At 40.9% G+C, this 26,223-nt stretch overlaps 1 long non-coding RNA gene across 1 annotated transcript; it reads left to right on the plus strand.

Annotated features, from left to right (window-relative positions):
* Nucleotides 1-1,107: 1,107 nt before the first annotated feature.
* LOC115162052 (uncharacterized) lies at nt 1,108-25,489 on the plus strand. Its single transcript, XR_003869479.1, has 3 exons — nt 1,108-1,135; nt 14,316-14,464; nt 25,048-25,489. It is a non-coding gene; the product is annotated as an uncharacterized LOC115162052 (long non-coding RNA).
* The last annotated feature ends 734 nt before the right edge of the window (nt 25,490-26,223 follow it).

Here is a 26,223-nt window from a genome sequence, read left to right on the forward strand (position 1 = left end):
AAGATGCTGGAGGAAACAGGTACAAAAGTATCTATATCCACACTGAAACTATTCCTATATTGACATAACCTGAAAGGCCGCTCAGCAAGGAAGAAGTCACTGCTCAAAAACCGCCATAAAAAAGCCAGACTAAGGTTTGCAACTGCACATGGGGACAAAGATTGTACTTTTTGGAGAAATGTCCTCTGGTCTGATGAAGCAAAAATAGAACTGTTTGGCCATAATGACCATTGTTATGTTTGGAGGAAAATGTGGGAGGCTTGCAAGCCGAAGATCACCATCCCAACCGTGAAGCACTGGGGTGGCAGCATCATATTGAGGGGGGTGCTTTGCTGCAGGAGGGACTGCTACACTTTACAAAATAGATGACATCATGTGGAAGGACAATTATGGGGATATATTGAAGCAACATCTCAAGACATCAGTCAGGAAGTTAAAGCTTGGTTGCAAATGGGTCTTCCAAATGGACAATGTCCCCAAGCATACTTCCAAAGTTGTGGCAAAATGGCTTAAGGATAACAAAGTCAAGGTATTGGAGTGGCCATCACAAAGCCCTGACCTCAATCCTATAGAAAATTTGTTGGCAGAACTGAAAAAGAGTGTGCGAGCAAGGAGGCCTACAAACCTGACTCATTTACACCGGCTCTGGCAGGAGGAATGGGCCAAAATTCCCCCAACTTATTGTGGGAAGCTTGTGGGAGGCTACCCGAAATGTTTGACCCAAGTTAAACAATTTAAAGGCCATGCTACCAAATACTAATTGAGTGTATGTAAACTCCTGACCCACTGGGAATGTGATGAAATAAATAAAAGCTGAAATAAATAATTCTCTCTACTATTATTCTGACATTTCACATTCCTAAAATAAAGTGGTGATCCTAAGACCAGGAATTTTTACTAGGTTTAAATGTCAGGAATTGTGAAAAACTGAATTTAAATGTATTTGTCTAAGGTGTATGTAAACTTCCGACTTCAACTGTATATATTTATATTTACTGAGCTGAAAAATGGTATCTAATCACAGATACAAGATGCAGAGACGTGCACAGTGACAGAGGAAATCAGGATTGTAGATAGATATGTCTATTCACTCTCTCCTTCCTGTGTGAGACAGATGGATGAAGCCTAAAGCGGGGTGAGTGTCTCCCAGTTTTAAAAACACTGAGCTTCTGAACAATCATTCCAACCACCTCCATGTTTTCTGCTTTCTCTGGTGCTGTTTTGTCTCTCGTACTGTTTTGTCTCTGGTACTGTTTTGTCTCTGGTGCTGTTTTGTCTCTGGTGCTGTTTTTTCTCTGGTGCTGTTTTGTCTCTGATGCTGTTTTGTCTCTGATACTGTTTTGTCTCTGGTACTATTTTGTCTCTAGAGCTGTTTTGTCTCTGGTGCTGTTTTGTCTGGTGTACTGTTTTGTCTGGTGTACTGTTTTGTCTCTGGTGTACTGTTTTGTCTCTGGTGTACTGTTTTGTCTCTGGTGTACTGTTTTGTCTCTGGTGCTGTTTTGTCTGGTGTACTGTTTTGTCTTTGGTGCTGTTGTGTCTGGTGTACTGTTTTGTCCCTGGTGTACTGTTTTGTCTCTGGTGCTGTTTTGTCTCTGGTGTACTGTTTTGTCTCTGGTGTACTGTTTTGTCTCTGGTGTACTGTTTTGTCTCTGGTGTACTCTTTTGTCTCTGGTGCTGTTTTGTCTCTGGTGTACTGTTTTGTCTCTGGTGTACTGTTTTGTTTTTCATCTGACTTTCGTCTACTGTACAATCCCCCTGTCTCTTTGTGGAATTAGTCCACCGGAGTAATTTATGCATATCCTCAGCAGACGCTGTTTGGCATTCCTGTGAAAATCATAAAATATAGTGTTCTGAGGATTTTTCTGATTGAATGAAGCATTTGCATTTCCACTACTGCATATCCCAAGTCATGTCTACAGCCTAAAATGTGACTTTTATTTCCACTACTGCATATCCCAAGTAATATCTACAGTCTAAAATGTTACTTTTATTTCCACAAGCAGTTTCAGAGTATCATGAGTATCAAGTTTTAAAAACACGACACAAGTAACATGTACTTATTTACTGTATTGTACATATATGGAGAGTAAAGTTCTGTGATCCTCAAATAAATCCTGATTGTAGCCTTAAAACATTTTACATCGCTCTGTACAAGTCAATGTCTTTTTTGTTGTTGAAAATATGGCTTTGACAACTTTCACATATAAACGTGTTTGTAGATGAGAGACAGTGACACAGTGAATTCACTCTTGCATATATTGCTTTTATAAAATCTAAATTCATATTTACATGCATAAATAGGTCTAAATTTCTTTCTTTAGATTTTTTTTGTTTCTGCTTTGTTGTGGTTTGTGAATTTTGACAAACAGTAAACCGTGAGACAGATGCAGCATACGGATCTATAATTATATCTTCAAATTAATTTACTTTCGTTATTCACTGTGCATTTTACTTTTGAAATTGTTACACAGAAGTCTTAATTTGGTTAAAATATTTTTGGGCAAATGGTTTTATATTTTTCCTTCATTACAAATGACCTATGTGGAATCTAGTTAGTGGTTACTTAAATCTCGCTCTTGTTTAAGGTAATTCATGAATCTAAATTCAATTGAATCTGTGCAGTGCAAAACTGCATGCCATTTGTGCATGTAAAGGGTATACATAATGAGGAATAAAGGTTTAATGACCACATACTAGTCCTTTATTTGTCTGTGGGACCTCATTCTGTAACTGCTGAAATGTGCCTGTTCGGTTAACCCTGTTTAACAGTTTCAAATTAGCTATTAAATTCATCAAATCTTTGATTGCTATTCAAGTGGCTCTTTGTAAGTGACTTCCCGTCCTTAATAAGTTCTGGAGATATTTGAGAGCACTATTAATTACTCCATTTAAAACGCTACCACACCCAGCACTCCAAATAGCTTATTTCTTTTGATTTTCCCTTCCAGTGAAGTAGGTGGCTGGTTACATTTCCAGGAACAATGGATGAACATTCATCAAATGTCTTGTTGGATTTTTTAACACAACTCATATCCCTTAAAATATTACAGAACATAATTACAAATAATTATGCAGACTGTAAATTGACCGGAAGAAGACATATATATCTATATATATATATAATACTTGACTAAATGTAATCATTTCAAACCTCTCTTTTGTGCATGGGAATACTTTGTGACAGATTTCCAAAATTAAAATCACTTAGAGCTGATGTGTTTTTACAGTCTTTTATGTAACCCCCCCCCCCCCCCCCCCAAAAAAAAACAGAGATCTGTATTAGATTTTTAAAATGTTATTATTAATATTATTTTCGCTCAGAAAACGTGGGGGGCCCAAATGCCGCTGGTTGGGGACCCTGGAATATGTGATTGCTTCCTCCATTAACTGTAACAGCGTGTGTGTGGAAATTTTGTAACACAGAGGCTCTCACACAGTGGCTAAGCTAGTGTAGAGGAAATAAATGATTAGCTTAGGCTTTATTGAGAAAAAACCCATCAAATAATGACATACTGTAATTGGTTGTGGGATACCCCTGGAATTCCATGCAGACAGTATACTGAAAAAGTATTAGCAGAATATTATGACCTATTTTACGGTCCAAAACACAGCTTTGTGTTGCAATACAAAACAAAAACCTATAAACGTATCATATCATTTGATCAGAACACCCAGTATTTCCTGTTTGTCTCCCACTCCCTTACATCTGTTAAAAACTCAAACACTTTAAACACTCCACTTTCAGCAGGTGTCTTTTAGACAGAACTACGTAAAAAAAAGGAGAGTTGAGTAAAATCTCAACTGAGAGCTATCGTTTACTGTACACATGTCACTAAGAGGCACACTGGTTTAGGCGACAACAACGTGGGCGTGTTTGCTGCATGTTGCCTGAGCGGCCACAGTTCTCAGGGTTTCTGCCTTTCATAGGAAAGACAGCCATACAGAGAGAGGCGGGCGAGAGCAACCCATGCCTGATGAAACCCAGCAGGCTCTAATTGTAGTAGAATTGCATATTGCCACTTTCTCCATGCAAAGCAGAAGAGCGATGGCAGCAGGCTAGCTCCATTCTAACTGCATGCTCAATTTTATCAAATGGCTATTAGGATAATCTTCCTAAAAGGAGCTCCATTTAAATTAGAACATTGTTAAATTGTGTGAAACCTGTGGATGTTGTTATTGAATGCTGTTATTCATTATGTAGTATAGTGCTAGTGTTTGTCTATAATTCTATCAGTGTGGTGTGGTCACCAATATATGCCATTTAGCAACCACTTTATAGTGGTTGAAGAAATTATAATTGAATATGAACTGCTTCAGGAAAAAAATACTTGTATTTGGTTCAAAACATACAGGTATGATAACGTACTACACAGTACACAGTTTGAATATGTTTTAGACCATATTACGCACGCACACACACGCACACACACACACACACACACACACACACACACACACACACACACACACACACACACACACACACACACACACACACACACACACACACACACACACACACACACACACACACACACACATTAACTTAGACACCTTCAGATTCCCTCCATTCTTTATCAATGGTAGCTTGTATCTGGTTGTCTGACAATAAGAATTGGGCCTTTCCCCACAAAATTACAATCAGATAAAGGTGTTTCCTGTAAATATATTGCCTTGTCACATATACACATCATTTCTGGACATAACTCATAGGCCAAAAGCCTTTTCCACCAATACTGTGAAGTGAAAATAGCCTTTATCGTGCAGGCTGTCGACACAGAGTGTATGTAAGGCAGCAAACAGACACATATCTACTGTATACTATCTTGCCTAAGCTCCATGGTAACCAAGCTTGAATAAAATAATGTTGTTTCCAATTGGTAACTTGGTTAGCATGTTTACAGTTATGCAGCATATAGTTTACTGTTGAGAGTGTAAAATAATGACTAAACCACATGTAGGCATGCTTGAGCAGGTAACACAGACCCGGATATTAACATGTTGTTAGGTTTTGCAGAGCTGCAGTAGGGAAATTACATAGAAAATGGTCTTTGCTGATATGTGTACACATTTGGCACAAGAGACAGAAAGCAAGCTGATGAAACAGAAAACAACAAAGATGGGAATCTGTCATTTGAGTGAAAAATCAGTAGCTGGCGTGAATGGGGGCTTTGTGCCAAAATATGGTTATACACAGCGGGGGAACATTGCTTACATTTGAAAAGCTCTAACTAAAAGAAATAAGCGGAAAATAGTTTTTTTTGTATGTGGCGCAAACACACTCGCGCTCACACACACACACACTCTGACGAAGATGACTTCCTGCTCTAATAACAGGTGACAAAAGGTCAGCGTTTCGGAAACATGGTGCAAACTCAAACTGTTACCTAAACCCCCGCCTCCAGGACCACAAATGTCACCCCTATTTTTTGAACACAAATTAGTATGGGTGTGAAATTGATCCTGAGACACAGCACAGACAAATTCTTAGCAGGTTCTTTTTACAGAAAAGAACTTGGGGCTTCAACCACACACACACCTTTTGTGCCGGAGAAATGAAGGCAACCATATGCGGTTCGCGTGTTTGTCACCGGGCCCGAGAAGAAAAAAAAACACTTCCTTGTTTTTCAAGTTGTTATCGCTTCACACTACCCAGCTGCCTTTGCTGTGACGACTCTTGTCTCCTCGCATGACACTAACACCTGTTGGCCCCTGCTCCAAAAAAAGGCAATTCTCAGACAAGATAACCTCTACTCGTCTGGGCTCATGGATAACGAATACGCCGAAGACACCTTGGATGTGGCTGAGATGCTACCTCTCATCTCCACTTTTCCTCTCCTTGCTTGACTTGTTTACTCACACTTTATGATTTAATTATTTTATTTAGCTCATTCTCTCTTCTTTATCTGCCCTTTTTTTTCATTCTGAAGTGAAGTCTTTGGTCCTGGCCATCAGAAGCGTTTTGAAAAGCTTCCCTTTTGTTCCCTTCAGAGCCATCCTCTTTACACTTTGGGATGCAGCGGCGGCAGCTTCTTAAGATGAGAGAGTAAACCGTTCCTTTGTGTGTGTCTGCCAGGGCCCACAAACACAGAGGAACTCGCAGTACGTGTACAATAGTTCATGGCTTTACAATAGACATTCCATGCGTTATCTTGACAGCGAAGACGAAAAAGTCCCTTTTGTCTGTTGGTGAGTATTGTTGTCAAGAGGGCAGCGCTTTGCTTGTATGACTTACTGTGGTTTCTGTGAATCCATGAAGGCCCTTGTTATTCCACTAAGTGGTAGTTGAATTTCATGTACATCTCAGCCTCATATGATCAGTGTGAAGAGCGAGGAGGACATCTTCACTGGTTCTTGAACCTACTACTATGGAACTTACCACCAAACTTAGAAACTTGAACCCCAAGACCTCCTGGCCCTCGGGCCTACTGTTCACCATCAACCTTAGCTAGGTGTTTCCTCCATCTTAGACAAAGACATGTCCTTGGAGAGACACAAAGAGGGAGCGGATAGGCAGGCAGAGAGGCAATGAGTGTTGGTAAGGTAGCACTCATAAGACAAGGAAAATGTGTGAAAGGACTTGACACCGTGTGCTGTATCTCCTAAGAACCCACTGCCTGGCTATACTCACAATGTGAACACCAAACTCAACATTGGTCCTTGCTTTGTTTTGTTAACCTTTAACCCCACAATCCATTTTTTCTAAGTAATTTTGCTATGTATTATAGACTTAACATTGTCCACCTCCACACAATGGTATATTTTAGTAGAGAATCAGTTAATTCAGTAGCTGTTATCGTTCCACTCTCTAATTTGAGACTGATACTAATAACAAGTACTAGATAACTAAATAGCAGATGAGGTCAGATTCAGCTCAGGGACAGAATCTAATCTTACCATTAGACGTACGCGTTTTAATCCAATGTCAAACATTGTATTCATAATGGGATGAAAGCACCTGGGGTTGGATATTTGGATATTTGATGGTATTATGGTCAGATTTGACATCGCTGCTGATCGGACTGGAGCGGGACAATGACCAGTAAAAGGATTTTGACATGATGTGAACCTTTGTGGATGGTGATGAGGAGGATGAGGATGAGAATTAGACTAGAGCTTTATAACACCCTGTTTCTCTGCTATACAGGAGGGAAAAACATTGGAGTTGTTCTGCATGACTCATTCACAATGTATCAGAGGTAAGCTGATTGTAGCGTGAGGTCTGGTCACAGCAAGGCAGTGTTTTATTTTTAATATTTTTTATTGAACCTTTATTTAACTAGGCAAGTCAGTTAAGAACACTTTCTTATTTACAATGACGGCCTACTGGGCAACCTTTCGGTTACTGGCCCAACACTACATACAGTGCTACATACAGGAAATGGAAAGGGGATTCTGAACATGCTACTTCAATGTGGTGGAAGAAGATCAAAGCTTGTCTAATTCATTCCTCTTTACATTCCCTTTCGTGTCATTAGCATAACATGTATGTTTAATTACAGGAAAGGGACAACATGGAGATCTATAAAAACAACTTAATACAATAACATTGGCCATAGATATGGATGTATCAGAGACACACTTCAGGCTCCTAACTTTTTGTTCTCATGTCAGTTCCTCTGATCGTCCACAAGAGGAGCCCTACTCAATGAAAGTTCTCTCTGCCTGCACACAGACTGTATAGACACATGGAAATGACTCCAGTCTCTGTATTACAGCCATCTGGGAACACCTTAGCTTAGTGGCAATGCATTGTTTGATTGTTATGACTTAAAATTATTCTATGATATTTAAGATTATGTTTGGGAGTCATGCTGTGGCATTTACTACTTAAGCATAAAATATGAAAGCTAATATCAGTTAAGATATTGATTGTTATAGTATGACAGGAGAAAAAAGGTTATAATTGAATCCTTAATACATAGTATTATTACATGAATTCATATTTAATTGTCTGGGAAATAAGTGGGTGACCTATTAGAATCATTCAATATTTTCCATTATTTATATGATCACTAAAACTGATAGACACTTATTAACGAGTCAATTAAAATAATACTTCATCTTCTGATGTAATAATTGGACTATTTCCGAGTTTACGTACTTTCACATATATGTTCTACCCACAGTAATAGAGGCATTCACTGTGATTGGTTGATCTGTGTCTCCTGTGATAGACGTGACAGCAGGCTGGATGATCAGACAGTCCAGGGTGATCGGCGGTACAGGGATCAATAACCCATCGATTAACAATTACTGATGGACATATACATAATGGAGATTACATTTAAATGGAAAATAGATGCGCTTTTTTACCGACTTTCTAATTTCACACATTAGATGTTTTGTCTACCACCCACACACTCCTTCTCTTTTTCTCCTCTCCTCTCCTCTCCTCTCCTCTCCTCTCCTCTCCTCTCCTCTAAATCAGCATCACACAGAGTGTTTCTTGGAAGTCTTAAACAAATCTACTTTGAAAAAAAAGTAACACCTCACACACATGGTTATGGTCTTAAAACAAGAAGACACCTGTACCATGTCAGATATAGTTGAAATGCATTCAATTTTGAGTTTGCATCCCAATATAACACATTATATACATCACAGAAGACTAAAATATAACAAAACCGACATAATTTTATTTTTTAATTATGAAATTATAAAAATATAAAAAATATTCCACCCATGAGGCCACTAGGGGGTGATTTGTTCATTTGACAGCAGGAAAGGGCTACATAAAACATAAAACAATAAAAATACTCCTTTTCAGACAAAGAGCAGTAATAAAATAAGTTGTTTTCTCTTGACTCCTGCTGACAAAAGAGGGCAGTATGATGACATTGACAAAGTTGACAAACTTTTACTGTGCTGTTCTCTAGTCAGTCATAATGTGTGTATTTATTGCACATGAGTGTGTATGTGTGTGTGTGTGTGTGTGCATTGTGTGTGTGGCCATGTGGTTGCTTGTGCATGTCTGTGTCTATTCATTACATAGATGCATTTGTGTGTGCACATGTGTACATGCGTGTGTGTGTAAGTGTACACTTGTACGTGTGTGTGTGTGTGTGTGTGTGTGTGTGTGTGTGTGTGTGTGTGTGTGTGTGTGTGTGTGTGTGTGTGTGTGTGTGTGTGTGTGTGCAAGTGTGTGTGTGCAAGTGTGTGTGTGTGTGCAAGTGTGTGTGTGCAAGTGTGTGTGTTCACGTGTGCATACTTTGACTTGACTGCAAGTCTCAGTGACACACACACACACATTAAGAACCCCTGCCAGTGACACACACACACTAAGAACCCCTGCCAGAATTATGAAAAACCTTTAGTACGTGGGTGGTTAGTGTTTTTCACCTCAAACATACAGCAGACTTACAGCACAGGGAACTGATGCCTAGAACACAAAAAAAATGTAAGTGTATATTTTATAGAATGGAAAAGGAAAGGACTCCTCACTGTCTGAGCTGAAATACACGCTTTTCACCCTGCCCTTTACCTCCAAATATGCACTCATGTCTTGCCAACAGGTGCAAAGGCCTTGCCCAGACTCTGCTATGCAGTTATAGTGTTAAATACATATATTTTTATGACATTTACATTACATGAGGACACGCATGTAGTTAATGAACAACTGATCACAGCATATGTTGGCTAATGGAAATTCTGGGCAGGTTTGTCACGATATTGACCAACACCATGGTTTTGACTTTAAATAACCCACTGTACTGTAGGAGAGAAAGAACTTCAGTAAAGCCGTGTTTCTAATGATCGTTTACTCAGAGCAGAAGATCCACCTCTCATCAAGAGAAACGCCTGTCCTAAATGTGATGGCATGGCTGTGTGCGAGCTGGAACAGCCTGCCAGCACACAAAGCCAAGTGGGCCTGGGAGGTGCCAAGCAGTCTTCAGATTTCATTAGGTAATAGCTCATTCACAAATGGTGTGATTACCATGCCCAGGCCAGGACTGCTGCAACGATTAAGCCTCCATCCTGTAGGAGTCACACGCACGCATGTACGCAAGCACACACACACATGTATGAACATACACACATACACAAACAAATGCTCACACACACACACAGTTCCACCCAGTGTAACGATGCTGCTTTTCCTGGGGGTTCAGCTTTTAATTTGGCTAAAACCTCCCCTGGGCCTCAGGGAGCCTCGATCGTCTTCGTCACCCTCCAATAAGCACTCTGCTGAGGGGGCTGCACTGCTCTCTCCCCCTCTTACGCCTCTCCACCGGAGACTCAAACAGCTGGGCTCACTGTTTTTTGTTGTTGGGGGGGGGGGGAGCCTGTGTCTGTGTGTGTGTGTGTGGGGGTGGGGGTGGGGGGGGGGGTGCCCATGTGGTGTGTTTAAGGTATCCCTATTTCTTTGTGTGCTCTAAAGCTTATATTGATAGTGTGTGTGCTACTGTACATTTAAACTCAGGTTTTCACAATTCCTGACATTTAATCCTAGCAAAAATTCCCGGTTATAGGATCACCACTTTATTTTAAGAATGTGAAATGTCAGAATAATAGTAGAGAGAATGATTTATTTATTTACATACACTCAATTAGAATTTCGTAGCATTGCCTTTAAATTGCTTAACTTGGGTCAAACGTTTCGGGTAGCCTTCCACAAGCTTTCCACAATAAGTTGGGTGAATTTTGGCCCATTCCTCCTGACAGAGCCGGTGTAAGTGAGTCAGGTTTGTAGGCCTCCTTGCTCACACACTCTTTTTCAGTTCTGCCCACAAATTTTCTATAGGATTGAGGTCAGGGCTTTGTGATGGCCACTCCAATACCTTGACTTTGTTATCCTTAAGCCATTTTGCCACAACTTTGGAAGTATGCTTGGGGTCATTGTCCATTTGGAAGACCCATTTGCGACCAAGCTTTAACTTCCTGACTGATGTCTTGAGATGTTGCTTCAATATATCCACATAATTGTCCTTCCTCGTGATGCCATCTATTTTGTGAAGCGCACCAGTCCCTCCTGCAGCAAAGCACCCCCACAATATGATGCTGCCACCCCCGTGCTTCACGGTTGGGATGGTGTTCTTCGGCTTGCAAGCCTCCCCCTTTTTCCTCCAAACATAACGATGGTCATTATGGCCAAACAGTTCTATTTTTGTTTCATCAGACCAGAGGACATTTCTCCAAAAAGTACAATCTTTGTCCCCATGTGCAGTTGCAAACCGTAGTCTGGCTTTTTTATGGCAGTTTTGGAAAATAATCTTCTTCCTTGCTGAGCGGCCTTTCAGGTTATGTCGATATAGGACTCGTTTTACTGTGGATATAGATATTTTTGTACCTGTTTCCTTCAGCATCTTCACAAGGTTCTTTGCTGTTGTTCTGCGATTGATTTGAACTTTTCACACCAAACTACGTTCATCTCTAGGAGACAGAACGTGTATCCTTCCTGAGCGGTATGACGGCTGCGTGGTCTCATGGTGTTTATACTTGCGTACTATTGTTTGTACAGATGAACGTGATACTTTCAGGCATTTGGAAATTGCTCCCAAGGATGAACCAGACTATAAAAAAAAATTCTGAGGTCTTGGCTAATTTCTTTTGACTTTCCCTTGATATCAAGCAAGGAGGCACTGAGTTGGAAGGTAGGCCTCAAAATACATCCACAGGTACACCTCCAATTGACTCAAATTATGTCAATTAGCCTATCAGAAGCTTCTAAATTAATGACATCATTTTCTGGAATTTTCCAAGCTCTTTTAAGGCACAGTCAACCTAGTGTATGTAATTGTGATACAGGGAATTATAAGTGAAATAATCTGTCTGTAAACAATTGTTGGAAAAATGACTTGTGTCATGCACAAAGTAGATGTCCTAACCGACTTGCTAACTATCATTTGTTAACAAGACATTTGTGGAGTGGTGTAAAAACCAGTTTTAATGACTCCAACCTAAGTGTATGTAAACCTCCGACTTCAACTGTATCTGTAATAAGCTAAAAAAGGATCCAGAATTAGAGACCAGAATCAGAGAACAGAATCAGTAAATTGTACCTAATTTATTGTATCCAATATATCCAAATTTGTTAACATTTCTTTCTGACGTTATCAGTCAATTCAGTTTTCTGTACTCTTCCTCGAATTCCACTATATTCACCAACTTCACCAAGTTAATCATACTTACTATACAACTCTACGACGCACCATAAGACATTCCACTGGTACGCTTTAATGTCTAAATCATCTCTGTTTTGATGTCACAATACCCTGACTGACCCATGGCCACCATTGAGGAAATGTACACATTCTCATTCCCTCACTAGAGGGATTTAATATACTCTCTTTAATGTCCACACCAAGCCTGTCATCTTCGCAACCACCATTTAACCTGAGCGTTAATACCAAGGGGAGACTCCTGCACATTTCCAAGGCCAAATCACATGTTTTACAGCGGTTTGACCAGGATCTGGTCAGAAATTAAATAGGCGGTTAAGAGTTAATTTCCCATCAATTTTTAAGGGATGTATGGGGGAGGGGGTTAAATAAAGATGAATTGGACCAGGAATTCATTTTAACATCTTAAATGGTATTCCGTGCAGTAGTCCTTTATGTCCCAGGAGGGGGGTCTGCAGTCATACATCATATTGCTCTGAAAATAGCTATTAACCACGGAGAGAGAGACAGAGAGAGAGGGAAAGAGAGAGAAAGAAAGAGAGAAATAGAGAGAGAGGGGAACATTAAGCAATGTTCACAGATTCGTTCTGATACAATAACTCACCATTAACCCTAGCACTAAAAGTCTCCCAGTTATCTGTGTATTTAATTGAATCTCACATTCCCTCAGCGAACGAATACACTGACGGACTGGGGAAGAAAGAAAAAGAGAACGAACGTCAACCGGATACATGGGATTAGAGAGAGGGAGAATAGCTAACTTTCCTCTCCCCTTCTCCTCTCCATTTCCCTGTCCATATAGCTGTTCTGTTTTTACTAGTCCAAATGTTAGTGTCTATAGCTCCATATTAGGGAGAGGGGATTGCAGATATGTGGCGTAATCCCTCTTAAAGTTAAGAGCATTCGATACTGATTCACTGTACGTACACTGTGTATCTTCAATTAAGAGGCTTGCCAGATAAGCATGGTAATCAGTACAGGCTAGGAACATTGGATATGTGGAGCTAATCTGTAATTATAAAGTGGGTTGAAGCCAGGGAAAGAATCAAGATCATGGTTTAGTACGTAACCATGGTATCCATTACTGGTACTACTTCACATGAAGAATGTACAACACAGGGTTACTGGCATGTATGTATAGGCTAAGAGGCCATTTGAAGTGTTTGATTTGTATATGACATTCGTCTGAACTTTAAACATTTGATTGAAATCATATCCCCTGTTCTAAATTAACACACATGCAAATTAGGTTTTAATTAATTGCTAAACTGTATTTTGATTAAATACTCAAAAACGTCATGATTCTAATCTTAAAAAAAAACTTTTAATTAATTTTGGCAGTTAAACCTCATCAACACTTTCAACAGAGCATAATTAGAATCCATCCTGCCCCTATAATTTAAAATGGGAAAATAAAAATCAACCATTTTTATCACATTTGCAATACAACCAGTGAGAGAGATAGAGCAGCAATAAATTAGCAGGGTCCTGATTTTCACACGCAAGTAAAATAATGGTGCTAATTGGCAGATATTCTAATATTGATTAAATTAGGGTGCAAAACAATCATTTCATTAAGGAAATGTGATACCATAATTCTGATCATCCTCTCCATGTATCCAATGCACTCTTTGGGATTAAGAATTAAATACGCTTTGAGCAAGTTTAGAAGCTAATGCCGACAGAAATGGAAAATACAAATCATGGCTGTATATTTTATTTCAAAGTGGAGTCGGGTAGCCGCCTTTCTCCTCTCCTCTCCTCTCCTCTCCTCTCCTCTCCTCTCCTCTCCTCTCCTCTCCTCTCCTCTCCTCTCCTCTCCTCTCCTCTCCTCTCCTCTCCTCTTCCCCCCTTTCCCTCCTCTCCTCTCCCCTATCCCACCCCTCCACTCCCCTCCTATCCTCTCCTCTCTTTCACAGGCTTTACCAAGGACGTGTTTGTGTGTGTTGTCATGGATAATGATGTATTCATCCTTCCTGTGAAACGATGCGAGGAACTCATTGTGCATTGTGCTCAATTATGTGGAGAGGGAGAGTTGATAATGAAAGCTAACATGAAGTACCTGAGTGGATTGAGCTGTGTGTATGTGTCTATTCATGTGTGTGTGTATGTGTATGTGGATGTGTGTGTGTGTGTGTGTGTACGTGCGTGCGTGTGTGCATGTGCGTGTGCATGTTTCTCCTCTTTAATCAGACCCAGGGAGAGAGAAAGAGAAGCCATCTTGGAGTTTCTCAGACTGATGTTTCAAAGCCTCCCAAACTTTCAGCCTCTCCTGCTCGCCAGCCGTCCACTTAAGAATATAAGGAGGCTTAGCGGGGATAATACCCTGCAAGGTGCTTGAGGTGAGATAACCAATTACACATGATCACTTTTGACTTTTCTAATCTCACAGCCGTATCGCTGGATTGATCCCTGTGCTACACCTGTGCACCCCAGCCATCTCGACTCAGCCATGCCCGCCTTTGTAATTCTAATGTTAGCGGCTTGACTCCTCCACTTCAGTCAAACAGATAAGTACTTGCCCGATGGCGAGAGGGCAAGAGTGACCGACCTGCACATCCTCTAGAGCTCTGACCCACTAACACAGATCAACTCAGACTGGCTATGTGTGCAACAAATATAATTTTATGACCACAGACAACATTTGATCACCTGCTTGGACTTTGTCATTTTAGTCATATTACAAAGCACAGCATTCAATTTATTTCCCATTGTCGTGGACATTGACCAAAGGCAAAATTAAATCGTCCAACCTGAAAACAAATGCCACGTTTCTTGTTGGCATAGTGCAAAGTTTGTAAGTCTCACATAACCGTCTACCGTATGGTATTTGTATCATACAGTAACAGAGACAAATACAGAGACAAACAGGAGACCCCATGAGGAAACATTAGAGTTGCAGTTCCTCTTCAGTCCTATTTCTGCTGTGGAAAATAAATTAACTTTCTGTCCTGAATACAAAGCAATATGTTTGGGGCAAATCCAACAGAACACATCACTCAGTAACACTCTTCATATTTTCCAGCATGGTGGTGGCTGCATCATGTATGGGTATGCTTGTCATCGGCAAGGACTGGGAAGTTTAAAAAAAAATATATATACAAAGAAAAGGAATAGAGCTAAGCACAGTCGTAGAGGAAAACCTGGTTCAGTCTTCTCTCTCACCCAGTCTTATTACATGTCAACTCTCTCTTCACCAGTTCTTTGTTTACACTTGCAGCATGCGGATCCAATCCCAGTTGGCTGAAATAGGAGTTTTCTAAGCCACACTGCATGTAGCCTGATCTATCATTCTGCTGAGTACATCTAGAACTTATTTATTGATCTAAACTTTTCACTTCGGCAGTCAATCATCAGCTTGTGGTTTTTGATATCAGCAGAGTCGCTTGGATTGCAACGGGAGAATTTGGCAATGCTGAAGAAAATAAGCAAAGACAATCTGTTTTTAGGACTTATTTTTCTGAACTCTTAATCAGTTTTTCATGAATCTCAATCTCTCTGTCTCTATCTGTCTCTTTTTCTGTTTCTCTCTCTCTCTAGCCAATGCTATGTGAATGGTCTCTCCACAATTCTAACTGAGTGAATGTTCAAAATGTCAGTCGTTGAAAGACAGGGCTGTGTATGTGTTTGCATCAAATCAATCAGATTGTATTTGTCACATGCTTCGTTAACAACAGGTGTGGACTAACAGTGAAATGCTAACTCATGGACCCTTCCCAACAATGCAGAGAGAAAGAAAATAGAGAAATAATAGAAAAGTAAAACACGTCATAATAAAAGTAATAATAGCTACAAAATGAGTAATGACATATTGGTTATATAATATATACAAGGGTTACCAGTACTGAGTCGATGTGCAGGGGTACGAGGTAATTGAGGTTGATATCTACATGTCACAAGGGATAAAATGAAAGATGGTAAACAGTAACAGCAGCGTATGTGAAAAAAGTTAGTACAAAAAGGGTCATTACAAATAGTTAAATAGTTAAACAAATACGTACCCAGACTAACTATTTACCAGTCTTATGGTTTTAGAGTAAAAGCTATTCAGGGTCCTGTTGGATCCAGCATTTGCATTGATACCACTTGCCGTGCGGTAGCAGAGAGAACAGTCTATGACTTGGGTGGCTGGAGTTTTGGACAATTTTTAGGGCCTTCATCTGACACCACCTGGTTTAGAGGTTCTGGATGGAAGGGAAGTTGGTCCCAGTGATGTACTAGGCCATATGCATTACCCTCTGAACGCCTTGCGGTCGGATGCCAAGCTTTCCATACCAAGCTGTGATGCAGCCAGTCAAGATACTCTGCAACAGTGCAGCTGTAGAACGTTTTGAAGATCTGAGGGCCCATGCCATATCTTTTCAGACTCCTGAGGGGGAAGAGGCATTGTTGTGTCCTCTTCACGACTATGATGCTGTGTGTGGACCATGACAGGTCCTAAGTGATGTGGACACCTAGGAACTTGAAGCTCTCGACCCGCTCTACTACAGCCCCTCTGTTTCTTGTAGTCCATGATCAGCTCCTTTGTCTTGCTGACGTTGACGGAGAGGTGGTTGTCCTGGCACCACACAGCCATGTCTCTGACCTCCTCCCTATAGGCAGTTGCATTGTCGTCTGTGATCAGGCCTACCACCATCGTGTCATCTGCAAATGTAATCTTGCTGTTGGAGTTGTGCGTGGCCACGTAATCATGGTTGAACAGGGAATACAGGAGGGGACTAAGCACGCATCCATGAGGGGCCCCCGAGATGAGGGTCAATGTGGCGGATGTGTTGTTGCCTACCCACACCACCTGGGGGCGTCACGTGAGGAAGTCTAGGATCCAGTTGAACGTGGGAGGGAGGTGTGTAGGCATGTGCGTATGTGCATGTGTGTGTGTCCTTGTACTTTGGACTACTTACTGTTGAGTGCGTCCTGAATGCTCAATGGCTGATAAAATAAAAATGACACAGAAATTTGAAACTGGACCAGTTCCTCAAGCCGGCGTTGATTCATGCCAACCTTTAGGAAATGTCAAGTGGCTAATGCAAATGAGGGATACTTCTCATCTTTGAGCCTCTCCTGCGCTTTAGGGCATTCTGCACCTCCATCTGAATATCAGAGGTATCTGGAAGGGCACCGCGTTCACCCGGGAGTTTCTTGTGTCTTTCATGGGTGAGGTTCTTTTCCCTGGAGAAGGAAATTATTCTGGAATTTACTGAGTGAGATAACCATCACACACACATAAAAAAGAGCAGGACTAACCAGCCCTCAGAGCAGTGTCACTTGTTTTGTCTGTTAATTCACACTAGAAGTGCTGGGTCTCTGTGAATACAAGAATGTCTTTGGAATGTCTACATTTCAAACAGTCTTATTACTCCATTTAATCCCTAGGATTCGATTGATGCACTCGTGTGTCAATCTAATTAAGATCTCCATCAAAATCTGCCTGTTTCAGTTACAGCAGCGATTTCCAAACCGTGCCCTGAGCTCCCCCTGGGGGCACGTTTTGGTTTTTGCCCTAGCAGTACACAGTTGATATAAATGTTCAAAGCTTGATGATTAACGTATGCTAACCCCATTCCGTACAAACGTGCGCAACCGCGACATTCAAACGAGGCTGCAAAGAAAACTAATGGGACTATAGCGACTGTTTTGAAATCAAAATCTGGGGTGTGAACTACGTTTCTATTCCAGCGTTGATTGACATGGTAATGGCTCTATAGTATTGGAGAAAAGTTTAAAAACTGACTCCTCCGACGCTGTACGTTTTTTAAATGTATTTTATTTCACCTTTATTTAACCAGGTAGGCAAGTTGAGAACAAGTTCTCATTTACAATTGCGACCTGGCCAAGATAAAGCAAAGCAGTTCGACAACATACAAAAACACAGAGTTACACATGGGGTAAAAAAACATACAATCAATGATACAGTAGAAAGAAATAAGACTATATACAATGTGAGCAAATGATGTGAGATAAGGGAGGTAAAGGCAAAAAAGGCCATTGTGGCAGAGTAAATAAAGTATAGCAAGTAAAACACTGGAATGGTAGATTTGTTATTGAAGAAAGTTCAAAGTTCAAATATAAATAATAAGGTGCAAAGGAGCAAAATAAATAAAATAAATAAATACAGTAGGGGAAGAGGTAGTAGTTTGGGCTTAATTATAGATGGGCTATGTACAGGTGCAGTGATCTGGAGCTGCTCTGATAGCTGGTGCTTAAAGCTACACGTTGTGACGTGTCATGGCGTAACGTACAGCACGCATAAAGGAACTAATTCTGTCGTACAACCTCTCTCCACCAGGTGTAGCACTTCTCTCACTGTTTAAAAACTAGAAAGGGACAGGGACAGGGTAAGGGGGGGATACCTAGTCATTTTTTGCGTCATCACTGCAAGCTATCATGATTCTCAAAAGCCGCTGTTTACTTCTGAAGATCACTTTAGCACCGCCCTAAAAACCCGATTCAAATTCGACACAAACCTTCAAATAGGTATATAATGACACATTATATAAACTCTTTATAGTGTTTTATTTACAGTTTAGAGGCGATAAGGTGATAAGTTGGACAGATCGAGTTCCCCTACACGACATCTCTCCTTCTCACTATCACGCTGTAGGTTTCGCTTCCCCACCTGACACTTAAAAAAAGACCCGATGGAGCTCATTGCCTTCTTGAATCATGCAGAGACGGGCAGCATGAAGGTCTCGTCATTGATTTTGTTGGAAAGGGGAGAAATTGTGCTTTACCATGGTATTGACATTAGTTGATCTCGAAGTATTACGTTTTTTGGGCGCTAAAATAAGGTCAATTGTACGGACCAGCGCGATGTACAAAAGTGAGTTAGTTTACATTAGTTTATTATTTTAATCAGCTCTGTAGTGTTAGGGCAAAAACCAAAACATGCCCCCTTTCGGGTCCAGAGGACCGAGTTTCGGAAACCCTGATTTAGAGATATCTGTCTCAATCCAGAGCTAAAGTGTTGTTTGTCAGACCAGTTTTCTCACGAAAACCTCTGAAGTGAACGGTTTGGCCTGAAAACTAATACGACCACACCATGGAAAGATAAGACTATCACGAACACGATGGACTGGACTCGTCTGAAGGTAACACGGTACCTGTTTTTAAAAAATGATGGAAGTACGGAAATAGTTTTAGTTCTACTAAGCTAACAAATAGATTTTTTTTTAAGATGGTCATACAATGGCAAAACAGACAGTGAAAACATAAATCACAAGGAATAAGGTTTTAAAGTGTCTGTCTTATGTCTAGGAATTATATATATATTTTTTATTACGCATATTTAACCCCTTTTTTGGTGGCGGTGCACAAAACTACTTCCATCAAAATGTTTTTTACCGGTACCGGGTTATCTTCAGAGTCCAGCGACACGTAGAACAAAACGGAGAACACTATCACTTTCCATAGTGGGGTCATATTAGTTTTTAGCCCAAATGGTTTGGACGCTGCAGACAGAAATTGGCACATCAGCGATACCAACTTCAGACTACCAACTTCAGATGAGTCCCATGGGGCTTGTGGTGGTCGTAGAGCAAAACGGAGTGGTCATGTTAGTTTGACGCCACAGAATGTTTTTGTGGGAAGAACGATTTTTTGGGATGTTTCCTAGTTTGACAAACAGCATTGTTGCTCCGTCACTTTCCACCACAGATAGATTTTGATGGGGATTAGTGTATTATGTGTCGTGACTTTACTTTCAGTAATCTGATGACTGTTATTTATTTAATCCACTATGTTAAATGGGTGTGTCATTCGACTCTAGGGAGTTTTAATAGCATTGCAAAATGTATCTATTGTTTGTGATTAGTCAGGTTAACATTAAAGATGACGCATTAAGAAAATACTTTTTTTTTTTACATAGTAACTACTTAGTAATAACTAATTTAGATGGTAATAGAGTTTGGAAGTCTACATTACAAAATACATATGACGTGGTGCAAAAAGTGCACTAAAAGAAATGCTAGTCACAAACACCGGATATGTGCGATTAAATTTGCTGTTTTACAGGGTTCGCCATAGTAGTATGGCGTCCCTGGAGCAAATTAGGGCTAAGTGCCTTGCTCAAGGGCACATCAACAGATTTATTGCACTTTGTTAGCTCAGGTATTCAAACCAGCAACCTTTTGGTTACTAGCCCAATGCTCTAACCGCTAGGCTACCTGCCTCCCATAGGAGTTTTACCGGGTCAGTGCCTTAATTCTACCTTCTTAGGAGAAGTGTTGAGCACAACTTCCCAGAGACACATTTCCCACCATCCACCAACTTTCTCTCTCTCACAAGGGAAAGTCTGATCTATCCAGGGATTCTTCAGCCCAGACAGGATAATCTGACGCTTCTGCGATGGCACTACAGATCCTCTATATCCATCCTCTCTCTCCTTTTCCCCTTCACAAGTCAGGGTGCCGAGTTTGCACAAACGAGAGACACTTAGAAAAATAAGCTTCTCATTTGGGCCAGAGTGGATTCAGATGGTTGGCCAGGGCTCAAAGAGAGTAAAAGGGGTTCGGGTCAGATTATTACTTCAGTGAATGGACATACAGGCGCTACGCGGCGATGAGCGCCTATGTTCCTCTCCCGTGTGGAGTCCCTCAATCAAAGGCCTGGTCATTATGAATGTGGGTCAAGGCCATCCATCACTCTCCCATCTCGTCCTCTCTCTCTATCTCTTTCTCCCCATTTCTCTTCCTTTATCTCGCTCATCTCTCTCTCTCCTCTTTCTCTTCCTCTATCTCCCTCCTTCTCTCTCTCTCTTGCTCCCTCCTTCTCCCTCAATTCAATTCAAAGGACTTTATTGGCATGGGAAACATATGTTTACATTGCCAAACAAGTGAAATAGATAATTAACAAAATAGTTAAAGTACAAAAGGGAAAATAAATAAATATAAATATAGGTTGTGTTTACAATGGTGTTTGTTCTTTACTGGTTGCCCTTTTCTTGTGGCAACAGGTCACAAATCATGCAGCTATGATGGCACACTGTGGTATTTCACCTAATAGATATGGGAGTTTATCACAAATGGATTTGTTTTCAAATTCTTTGTGAGTCTGTGTAATCTGAGGGAAATATGTGTCTCTAATATGGTCATACATTTGGCAGGAGGTTAGGAAGTGCAACTTAGTTTCCACCTAATTTTGTGGGCAGTGTGCACATAGCCTGTCTTCTCTTGAGAGCCAGGTCTGCTTTCGGCGACCTTTCTCAATAGCAAGGCCATGCTCACTGAGTCTGTACATAGTCAAAGATGTCCTTCATTTTGGAGCAGTCACAGTGGTCAGGTATTCTGCAACTGTGTACTCTCTGTTTAGAGCCAAATAGCATTCTAGTTTGCAATTTTTTTTGTTAATTCTTTCCAATGTGTCAAGTGGTTTGGTTTTCTCATGATTTCTCATGGCTAATTGTGTTGCTGTCCTGGGGCTCTGTGGGGTCTGTTTGTGTTTGTGAACAGAGGCCCAGGACCAGCTTGCTTAGGGGACTCTTCTCCAGGTTCATCTCTCTGTAGGTGATGGCTTTGTTGTTGAAGGTTTGTTTCCTTTTAGGTGGTTGTAGAATTTAACGGCTCTTTTCTGGATTTTGATAATTAGCGGATATCTGCCTAATACTACTCTGCATGCATTATTTGGTGTTTTACATTGTACACATTTTTTTTAATGCAGAGTCTCAAGTTGGTGTTTTTCCCATTTTTTTATTATTGGTTGGTGAGAAGACCCCAGACCCCACAACCATAAAGGGCAATGGGTTCTATAACTGATTCAAACATTTTTAGTAAGATCATAATTGGTATGTCGAATTTTATGTTCCACGGCATGGATTGCCATTCTTGCCTTGTCTCTCAGATCGTTCACAGCTTTGTGGAAGTTACCTGTGGGGCTGATGTTTACGCTGAGGTATGTATAGGGTAACGGTGTCTAGATGGACCTTTTTTGGAACACCATTATTTTTGTCTTACTGAGATTTACTGTCAGGTTCCAGTTCTGACAGAATCTGTGCAGAAGATCTAGGTGCTGCTGTGGGCTCTCCTTGGTTTGGGACAGAAGCACCAGATCATCAGCAAACAGTAGACATTTGACTTCAGAATCTAATATGGTGAGGCTGGGTGCTGCAGACTGTTCTAATGCCCTCGCAATTTGATTAATATATATGTTGAAGAGGGTGGGGCTTAAGCTACATCCCTGTCTCTCTCTCTCGCTCCCTCTCTCATTCTGTCTCTCCTCTATCTCCCTCTTCTCTTCCTCTTTTTTTCCTCGTTCTCCCCATGTATGTCCGTTGCCCTAATTTTTTCCATGTTGGTGTCACGTCCTGACCAGTATAAGGGTTATTTGTTATTGTAGTTTGGTCAGGACGTGGCAGAGGGTATTTTGTTTATGTGGTTCGGGGTGGTGATTTATGTAGTAGGGTGTTTGATTTATTATTTCCGGGTTTTGGTCTATGTTCTATGTTTTGTATTTCTATGTTCTTTCTGGTTTGTTTTATTTCTATGTTTAGGTTGATGGGGGGTTGGACTCTCAATTGGAGGCAGGTGCTTTCGCGTTGCCTCTGATTGAGAGTCCTATATATGGGTAATTGTTTGGTTTGGTGTTGTGGGAGATTGTTTCTTGTTTTGCCTGTGTGAGCATGACAAGACTGTTTTGTTGTTCGTGCGTTCTTCGTTTTGTTATTTTGGTGTTCTCTTTATTTAAAATAAATAACAAGATGAGCATCCACATTCCTGCTGCGTTTTGGTCCTCTATTCCCGACGACAGCCGTTACAGTTGGTTTGGATTTTTTAGCAAACCTACATCTTCTCCAGTATCACATTTTGATGACTGACCAAAAACATGGGAAAATTGCATCTGTGACTGAGAAATTCCCCCACTATTGGTGTAAAATAGATATCACTTTTCCCCCCGATGCAGTAACACTTTAGTATGTTTTCCACTCTTCAGTGAAAGTCAAATTTTGTGAAATAATCTATATACATCTCTTTCAATCTATATGTGTCTCCGTCAAATCTCAAAGGAATCTGTGTATGTATATGTTCACCTTGCCTGTAGGCTATGCCTTAGGTGCTGCTAAATACATCTAAGCCCGTGACCTAAAATAGTCCTTTCAGTCCACTGGTTAGGTGTTACAGGAAAAGGTTATACGTGACCTGCGGTGGGTTATAGCTTGGCCGGAACATTCATGAAAGTAGACCACATCAGTGCAAATGGTGCAGAGCAACACACAGCAGCACCTGCATCTCAGAGACTACAGAGCTGCATCACCACACGCTCTTATATAACCGCTTTCGAAGTGTCTCTACGTACGCCTCCGGCCTTCGGTTCTATTCTCTGACGGATCAAATAAAAAAATTGCAAAATCGTGCAACAATGTCAACATGAAAATTGCACTTGAATAAACAAGCCATAGATGAAGATTAATTTAATAATGAAGGGCATGATTCTTCCAGTTCGTGAAAACTATTGAAAGGTGTATACATGCCTTCTCTCCCTTCCCCCTGTACATACATCCACTCCTGTTGTATTGTGCTGTACTGTAGTCCTACTAGACACGTGGTAACATTTACAGACTCTGACGTGTTACGTATGTCTCCAGTATGACTCACGGGGATTACTGCACAGTGCAATGTTGGTGTTCCACCAGACATCTAGACAGACAGTCAGTCAGTGGCTGTGGTAGAAAAGTAGGAGAGAAGCTAAGAGTTTATCCCACAGTGACTCTATCTGCCTCGCTCTCTCCTCTCTCCTCTCTCTTTCTCTCTTTCTCTCTCTCTCACTTCTCTCTCTCTCTCTCTCTCTCTCTCTCTCTTCTCTCTCTCTCTTTTGCTCTCTCTCTCTGTCTCACTCTCTCTCTCTGTGACCCTGTGTGTCTCATCTTAGGGGATTTCCTGAGTCAGGAGTTAGATAGGTTAGTGAGGTGTGAACATGGCTTTGCTGAGGGTGTTCTGTACAACACTTTTCACATCACGTTGCTGCTGAGTTGAAGAGCACTGCCTCTGACAGTACTGTACATGACAACTGAAATACATTCACTTTGTTGAGAAAATGATAATAGCGGAACTGAATCTTTTTAAAAACAGACTTGTATGTGATTTCAGCACTAGCTGAAATGTTAGTGTTGGATATGACCTGAAAAGAAAGAGCCTAGGTGATGTCTGTTTGTTTTGCTAATACAACCCTATAGGGGTTATAAACAAGGTCACAGCAAGCAATTTGCTATAGTTCTCATGCACTAATCGTGCTGTCTAATTTAACTCAGCAATTTGCCAATTGATGTAATCCTAATAGTCTCTATGGGCTTGTTAGAGCTTGCAGGAGCTGGAAGCAGAAAGGGAAATATTGGTGTCTCTTAGAAAGACAGCCAGAGTAGTAAATTGTTGCCAATTTGAAACAATGCAACCCACTTAAATTAGACAACTTCGACTCGTGCAATCACCTACTTTTATTGGGGGGAAATGAACTATGTTAACTACTGAGTATAAGGTAAGGAAAAAGGTGTCACATTTATTGTAATTACACATCCTTTGTTCAATTATCAATGTATACAAGACAATTTAAGTTGAAACTATTTTATTGCTTTGAAAAACACAAACTTTCCCTGAAATTTTAAAATGTACTATTGTAATTCATTTATTCAGTAAATATGAGAAATGTGTGCTCAAATTAATGCAAACTGCTATGGGAGTTTGATGAATATTGCTACATGATAAAAAGCAGCGATTGCATCCATGCTCTCATATGAGAACCGCTGGCCAGATTTCTGCTGTTAGACCACTGGTTGTCCCGAACCACAAAACAACAGCTTCCAATCCTCTTCTTCCCCAAAAGTGTGTGGTGGTGGAGGAGAAAAAACTAACATAACATACAAATTGTGCAACCATATTGGCAGCTCAGCAATGTTCTAGTTTGAAAACACCCTACCCTCTGCATTCTACTCATCTCTAAGGATTGCAAGGCTGCAAGGCTGACTATGCAAGATGAGCATCTTGAGCACAACATGTGACTGAAGAGGAAAAGTATTTGATAAAAAAAGAAAGAGGCCTTCACCTCAGGGTGAAGAAGGAACCCGGTCAAAGAAAACATCATGCAGCAGACTGATTCCTCTGGTCTCCTTCTGTAGACACTATCAACACCCACCACCTTCTGCTCACACTGACTCAAATAGCTAAAGAATATGCCTACTAGTTGTGGAAGATAATCAGCTTATTATAACACTTAAATTACATTTTAGGTGTAATGTGCATCTTTCTTTCTCTTTCTTTCTCTCTTTCTTTCTTTTTTTATTTTTCTTTCTTTCTCTCTCTTTCATTATTCTCCATAGGCAAATTGCCACGACCACAATAGTTATGAACACACATGAATAAATAGTACACAAGGACCAATAGAAATATCTGTGGTCGGTGGCTTGGACAAGTGATGAGGGACGAGAGGCTCGGGGCTGAGACAGTGTTAGGGGAGAGTCTGGAGGGGTGAAGGTGAAGAGACAGGGTTGGAGGACAGTCTGGGAGGGGTGTGAGACAGGGTTGGAAGACAGTCTGGGAGGTTAGAGGGGGTGAGACAGGGTTGGAGGACAGTCTGGGAGGGGTGTGAGACAGGGTTGGAAGACAGTCTGGGAGGGTTGAGGGGGGTGAGACAGGGGAAAGAGTCTTGGGGGCCACCACCACTAACTTTGTTTTCCCACACTTCAGCCCTGAAAGAGTCTCTGTGTTAGCCAAGAGAGAGCTGTCCATAGTCACCCACCCACCCACTTCTTCCTCTTAAATACACGTATATCTGTATATATGAAAATGAGAGAGAGAGAGAGAGAGAGAGAGAGCGAGAGAGAGAGAGAAGCTGATACTTCAAACAGACCCACAATTTCGCTGGCGTCGGGAATGTTTACAGCCAAAGTTTGTTTAAGTCTGATAAAACGCACATGGTCTGTTTTAACCGAGAACCATACACTGCCCTGGCCTCACAGCCATGCCCTGAGACACACTCTCCTCTCCTTCTTCCTCATACTTCCTCCCACATCTCTCTCTGCTTTTTATCTCTCTATTGCTATCAGGTGTGTCTGTTACCTCCTCATTCAATCAAGAAAAGCAAGTTTATTATGTAATATCAATTGATTGTTCTTTGAGAC

Source organism: Salmo trutta, chromosome 25, assembly GCF_901001165.1.
Source record: "Salmo trutta chromosome 25, fSalTru1.1, whole genome shotgun sequence".
Classification (NCBI taxonomy): Eukaryota; Metazoa; Chordata; class Actinopteri; order Salmoniformes; family Salmonidae; genus Salmo; species Salmo trutta.